General features: G+C 30.9%; 1 long non-coding RNA gene across 1 annotated transcript; it reads left to right on the top strand.

The window, feature by feature from the left end:
• Positions 1-886: 886 nt before the first annotated feature.
• Positions 887-7,241, top strand: LOC128185586 (uncharacterized). Its single transcript, XR_008243829.1, has 3 exons — positions 887-1,090; positions 2,640-2,740; positions 6,117-7,241. It is a non-coding gene; the product is annotated as an uncharacterized LOC128185586 (long non-coding RNA).
• Positions 7,242-7,700: the final 459 nt, after the last annotated feature.

The raw sequence follows: 7,700 nt of genomic DNA, 5'->3' as shown, positions 1-7,700 counted from the left end.
AATAATTCTGATCGGGATCAGGTTTTTTTCAATCGGGATCGGTTTAAATTTGATAAATAGCAATTTTTCCAAAATTTCGCATTTTCATTTCAATTTCTTTGTAAAATATCATTGTTTAGTAAATAGTTTATGTGACTACATGTTATTTTTAAAATTTTATCCTTAGATTAAAAAGATATTAAAGAATTACAATTTTGATTTTCAGAAATATTTTTTTAATTAAAAAATTAAACACTTGACCAAACGATCTTTGGCATGAATTTATTTATAATTATATTACACATTAATTGACAACAAGTTTTAAGCTCTAATATATTCTGTTTGTCTGCAAAACAGTTTTTCCTATTTCACTGAAAAAATACAAAAAAATTCGTATAAAATAACTGAAAGCCGATATTGATCTCTGTTTTGTGGAATCATGTTTCAAAAAAGATTCTCTATCGATCCATAAAATAAAATTTTGGTGTGTCGAGGAACCTTAAAGAAATCAGACAGAGTGGAACATACTGAAACATTGCGGTCTGAAAGCCATGGATACCTTACAAAGGAACAGAATTACAATAAACAAACAACTTAATGTGGTACTATATCGATTGCACTTTTGACAGCAACACTCTTTGGAAGGCGTCTGGAGAGAACTCTTGCATTTGTCTGACCCTATTATTTAACTTTGCCTAGTCGTAAAGCATACAATGTAGGTTCCAAAAAAAGTTTTTTGTCTTTAACATGTGCACACCTCACAGCCTTATTAGCATAATCGGAACCTTTCTGGTTTTTATATTCACAAAAGAATGACAAAACCCGAGAAAGTCAAAACTTCGTATATCTCGGGATTTTAACGAGACCAGTCTCATACTCGTGAAAATCGAGAGAGGAGGTTAAATGGAAAAAGTAAGTAAAAGTTTTTGTTTCTTATATTGGCAAGCTTTTAAATTATTTAAAGTTGCAGAACAATTGTTTATTAATGTGCAGTCGAAGTTTGGGGTGATTAGCCTTATCTCGTTAAATTTTGTTCAGCATGAAACAGTCTGAACAGCAATCCTCGATTTTGTCAACAATCTAAAACATGCTAAGGAGTAGTCATTCGTCGGTAAGAACATACTTACTTACATTGTTAAACTACTCAAAAACTCTTTTAAAAGCCTACAATGCATTTAGTCTATAGTCTGTCCCAAGTTATTGCTTCCATCGCTTTTTGATGATTTTAAATAAAATTACACATACCTGTGAAAGAAATACAGTTGAAATCGTTAAAAGTGAATATATCCAAGATATATTCATTGAACAATTACCCCTTTCCACTCAGAAAAATTCACAGAAACGAAAACAGATTCCTTACGGAGATTTATAATGGGGAATGTTTACATCTTCTCTCCATTCGGAATACACTCGGAATACATCGCGCAATTTTTTAACGTTATCATCCGGGCTTATTAATGGCTGATCCAATGCAAAATCTCCGTAGACTTTCAATTTCGGGATGTGTATTGAAACCTGAAGCGGTAGAGGGGGCGTTTCAAAACAGATAATCTGGACATTTTTTATATTAGTGGATGAACGTAGTCTGAGCACAAAGGTATTTATTATTATTGAAATATCAAGCAAAAAGTGGTGGAAGCAAAAACTCGGGACAGAGTATAGTACACATGTTACAAAAATGTCGATAATTAATGGGCGTTGGTGAAATGTGACTTAAAAGACATGTTTTAGTACGAAATGTGTATGCAGGTGTATTATAGTCAGTTTTTACACATATTGTTACGTAGCATACGTTAAAAAAATATTGTTCTGTTTTTCCTAGAGTATTGAGTTTGTGTCAATCATGCTTTCAGTCATTTCCATACAGAATTTCCTCGACACGTACAATGTACACTGTACATGTGGTTTTGATATCTGTATCTCATTCAAACTGTTAACTTTATGTCTTATTTATCTATTAACGATGAGAGTGTTTATGAATCAAGGGTCTGCATTTGTCATGTAAATATAACATTATACGATTGAGAGTATGAGAGAGAGAGACTCAGAGAGAGAGAGAGAGAGAGAGAGAGAGAGAGAGAGAGAGAGAGAGAGAGAGAGAGAGAGAGAGAGAGTGTGTGTGTGTGTGTGTGTGTGTGTGTGTAATTACAGTGTACATGTAATTGTTATTGATTGCCTGGCTTCCATGAACTCAGGGTTGTCTCTAAGACCTGGGAGGCGGGAAATTCCCCCGCCTATAATGCCTTAATTACCCGGCTATTATTTCATTTCATCACAATGCAGCTATAAGCAAGACCTCCAGACCCCCCCTTCTACTTTTTCATTTCTTCCTTCTACTTCAAATTTTAGAGACACCCCTGATGAACCATATATATATTTCAATAATGCCACATTGCACTAGAAATATTGCTGACAAAGATGTTGAGAGAGATCATGGAGAGAGAGAGAGTATGAAAAGCCATAACAAATTTTATAGTTATATGTCATTTCCCACTTAATGAGTTGTTATAGCTTTTATCATGGTAATGTTTTGACCATGTCTCAGATACTGCATGTGCCCATAAAAAAAGTGTAATCTAGGACACACCCTATTGTTTTGATAATGACAGCATTTAGTTTTGTAATGATAGCTAGTGTATCTTTTTTCTTCTAATCTACAGATTTACCTGCAGCTTCCAGATGATCTGAAGGTCAGGAATATAGAAAATATTGTCAATTTGATATTGATGATGATCCAGTCAAGTCTGCTGAAGCCCAGAAGGTACTTCTTTGTCATGTAATAAACTGACAACTTGTCTTCCATATGTAGATATATTTGGTTTAAGCTGATTGAAAGCCAAGCAAGGTCATCTAAATAGCTACAATGTCTTGTGTAAAAGGGAAAGGTTTATATGGGCATCTTGTTGCAAATCTGCTTGATTATAATTTGTATTTTAAGGGATGGGAACCTCTGAAAGGAATACCAGGAGTTTGAAAATATTATAAACTTTAGGAGATGTGTTTTACACTCTCTGAGAAAATGGGATTTGCAGAAATCCCATGAATTTCTTATGCTGGAAATAAGTTTTTCAGATTAGTTTTTGTTATTGGCGCAATCATATTTTGGTGTACATAGAATGTTGAAAGTTGAAACTCATACAGACAATCATATGTTACATAAGTGTTACATAAGTGTTTATGACTTTGATCTTTGTTCAATATATTTAATATCTTTCTGTCCACTGGATATCTAAATATCTTTGAAGTTACACCATTGAAGTTACACATTCATTACATTTATCATGTGTGTGCAGAATTGATTGAGCCAGGTTTCTTGATGTTGTCATATAATTGATACATTGTACTGCTTTAAAAAGTATATATCACGTGTGACTTACTGGTATATTAGTACATATTTCATTTGTAAAATAATTTGACAAATTTAAAGTGTTTTTTAGTACTGAAATGTTTTTATGGCTTTTAAAATTACTGAAAGTACATGCACATGATGCAACTATCTTTTGACACTGTATATATAACAAAAAGAAACTGTCAGCTGGGTTTAAAATTAGTGGCAAAATGATGTAATACATGTATGTACAATATTAGAAAAGATTACATTGTTAACTAGAACTTTTTTTGTCTTCAACAAAAAGTAAGGGCTTTTCGACATCCCCTTTCCCTTTTTTGATTGTAAATGTCAGGTAAAATCGTATCTATTTTTTATTTAAAAATTCTTAACCGCCTAGGTTTAATCAGTTGCCTATTAGAAATATAACCTTATAAATAATGCAATGTCAAAAAAAGATAACTTCAACACTTTAAAAGTAAATATACTTTTAATTTCTAAAAGAATATTTCCAAAAATCATAAAAAAGTAAGCATTCCTTTCTCAAATAGAAACGTGGTATGACTAGAGTATTAATGTGCTACGTTCATTGAGCAAAGCGAGATAACTCTTTCTAAATCACTTTTTCAACTTTTAGAAAGTTGCAATATTCACACCCTTAATACTCCTATAAGAAGTCAAAAAATGGCCCTACGGACCATACTTTTTAAATTGTACTCTTTACTTAAAACTTAAAACCGAAAAGATTTTAAAAATCGGATGAAAAATAAAAAAGATACAGCTAAAGCGTTGTTTTTAGCTTTGACCCCTCTAGATCCCTTATCTTTCAAAAATTTTATCTCAAAATATTTTCAAGTCTGCAAATTAGGTCCCACAATATGAATATTAAATGTGGAAATATTTACTTGAAAACTGTTTGAGAAAAAGTGGCACGCATGAATTCAGTTTAACATTAAAACACCCATAGACGATTTTTTATCAACTTGTAAAACCGGAAGTTCTCAATGGTTTCAAACGAAACTTTAAATGTATGATTATTATGACAGTTTTAACAATTTCCATTCCTCATTTAAAGCATTTGGTGGTTATTTCAATTTTCAGTTTTTTCATCCCCCTTTTTTCATAGTTTGAAGTCTAATATCGCAAAAACAGCAAGAGATAGAAAAAAGTTGTTGCTTACGATTTTGTATATCATACTAGGAAGTATCTAAATCCAAAATTTCTTAGTTAATTATCAAAAAATAAAAAAGATACAAAGGTCCTTTTAGTATTTTGTTTTTTGCATGTGTAAACCGGAAGTATATAGACCGGAAGTCCAAAAAAGGACATACGGGAGAACTTAACAATTGCTAAAAGAAGCTAACATTAAATTTTGATTTTTCTATTCCGTTTTCAAAAAATCCATGACGAAACTTTGTCGAGAAGAATAATAATAACTAGAACTTTTTTCGTCTTCAACAAAAAGTAAGGGCTTTTCGACAGCCCCATTATCCCTTTTTAATTAAATGTTAAAAAAAAGTATTATCTAATTTATTTCCAAGTGTTCTAAACGCCTTGGTATCCCCAGTTGCTTAGATAGGAACTTATGAGTAGTGCAATGTGAAAAGAAAGATAACTCCAGAACTTTACAGGTAGCTTCACTTTTAATTTCCAGAAGAATATTTTCAAAAAATCATATTGAAGTAAGTATTTATTCCCCGGACACCAAATTTGGTATGCCTACAGTACATATGCTCTATATTCTTAGAGCAAAGCGAGATAACTCATTCTAAAAAAAATTTTGAAATTTAAACAAGTTGTCATCTTTATGCCCTTCAAACATCTAGAAAAAGTCAAAAAGTGGCCCCTCGGCCCATAATATAAAGATTGTACTCTTAATTCCAAACAATAGTCTGAAAAGATTTTGAAAATCGGAAGACAATTACAAAACTTACAGCAAAAGAGCTGTTTTGAACGTTAACCCCTGCAGATCCCTAATGTTTCAAAATTATGTACCCAAAACCTTTTCCGGTCTGCGCATTGTTTGTGTCATTATACTAGTGAAATATTGTAATGTTAACTTGAAAACTTTTTGAGAAAACGTGGAACGCGTGATTTCAATTTAACATTGAAACTCCTATAGACAATTTTCATCAACCCATAAAACCGGAAATACTATATATTTTTTGTTAAAACTTAATATGTATGTTAACTACTACTACGTTAACAATATTAAGTCGTCTTCTTATATTTCTAAGATCATTTGAAAATTTTTGTTTGCTATCCCCCCTTTTCTTAAGTTTGAGGTCAAATATCTTAAAAACGATAAGATATAGAAAAACGTTTATACTGACAAATTTGTACAACTTAACAAGATACATCTTATTCTAAAATTTGAATGCTCTATTTCAAAAAGTAAGTTAGATATTGCGTTTCATTTTATTTTTAGTGATATCCTTGTAAAAATCGGAAGTAACGGAACCGGAAGTCCAAAACCTTACATACGCGTGTCATCAACAATTGCTTTAGGACAGTTGCATAATTGTTTCAATATTTCTTTCCGTTTTCAAAAAATTGCTGACACAAATCCTGTCGAGAATAATAATAAAAAAAGACAAAAACAATAGGTCTTTTCGACCGAAAGTCGAAAAGCCCTAATAAAACAGAACGAAAACAATAGGTCTTTTCGACCGAAAGTCGAAAAGCCCTAATAATTGCACATTCCATAAATAACTTCATTGAATATATACATGTAAGTATTTGATGAGTGCACAATGTTTGCAAAAATTGCATGTAATTCTATTAACACTTTATGTTTATTCTATTTTAGTTTCCAGACCATGACATTAATGAATATTTCTTGAATGGAATGCGTGAGGATTAGAATGGAACCTTATTCTGCCTTTTTACCAACTCACACCATCTTTTCAAGATTTATGGAGCCAACCACAGAAGAATTTGTTCTATACACATCATTCATAACATTCTTATTTATGTTGCATAACTTTAAATGTTACTGGATGAATTGTGTTCACATAATGAATACCAACAAACTTTTTATCGAGTGCACTTATTTTGTATTTTTCCTAGCCATCCATCTAACATATGTTTTTATATAACATATTCATATACATGTAACATTTTTGGAAGCAGCTATTTTTTTTAAATTGGAATTTAGGCTTACTATTTTATACAAGTTTTTTTTAAAGGGACTTGGACACGATTTTAGATCAAAATTTTGTTTTCAATTTCTTTATGCATAAAATGACTTACTTGCACATTTTGAATAATTGACCATAATTTGAATGTTAGAAGTCAAGTTATAAGAGAGATACAGGGGTAAGAATTTATTGTTATGTAAACAAAGCTCGAGTCTTATGTTTGTTTACAAATAATATAAAGTATAAAATTACCACTTCTTTAAGAAAATGATTCATAGAAAAGAAGGTAAACTGATTCGATGTGATCATAAATGATATTATTAATAGAAAAAAGCAACATTTGAATGAAACTTACACCAATAAAACACATATGTAAACAATAACAAGAATCGCGCTTTGTTTACAGAACAAAGAATATTTAATTCTTTATCTTTCTTTTAACTCAGTATTTGACTTTCAAATTTTGACAAAGCATTAAAAATACCCATATCAACCATTCTAAATATTGAAAATGGAAATATGAAATTTTGAATTTTAAGCTCAAATCGTGTCTAAGTCCCTTTAATATACTCTTTTGTATACAAACAGAACAAAATACTTAGTTACAATGGGAAATGGACATAATATATATAAAAGTGTCTGATAAAAGTATAGGTCTTGTTCATGAACAGAAGAAATTGACAGAAACATATTCAGTTTTAGCCATGAAATACAAATATTAATATTTTTTAAGAATATTATTTAATCTAAATAAGTTATAAAAGTTCCCCTTTATTCCAATGTTTGGAAACAAATCCAATATATAACTAGAACTTTTTTTGTCTTCAACAAAAAGTAAGGGCTTTTCGATAGCCCCATTATCCCTTTTTAATTAAATGTTCACAAAAATTATTCTCTTAATTATTTCCAAGTGTTCTAAACGCCTTGGTATCCCCAGTTGCTGAGATAGGAACTTATGAGTAGTACAATGTGAAAAGAAAGATAACTCCAGAACTTTACAGGTGGCTATATTTCTAATTTCCAGAAAAATATTTTCAAAAAATCATTCCAAAGTAAGTATTCATTCCCGGGACACCAAATTTTATATGCCTACAGTATAAATGCTGTTTTTTCATACAGCAATGCGAGCTAACTCTTTCTAAAAAAAAATTTGAAACTTAAAAAAGTTCTGATCTTTAGGTCTTTCAAACCCCTATAAGGAGTCAAAAAGTGGCCCCTCGGACCATAATTGTTAAATTGTACTCTTTAATCTG

Source organism: Crassostrea angulata, chromosome 5 (genome assembly GCF_025612915.1).
Source record: "Crassostrea angulata isolate pt1a10 chromosome 5, ASM2561291v2, whole genome shotgun sequence".
Lineage (NCBI taxonomy): Eukaryota > Metazoa > Mollusca > Bivalvia > Ostreida > Ostreidae > Magallana > Magallana angulata.
The sequence above is the reverse complement of the archived record's forward strand: the minus strand, read 5'-3'. Positions and strand labels throughout refer to the sequence as shown.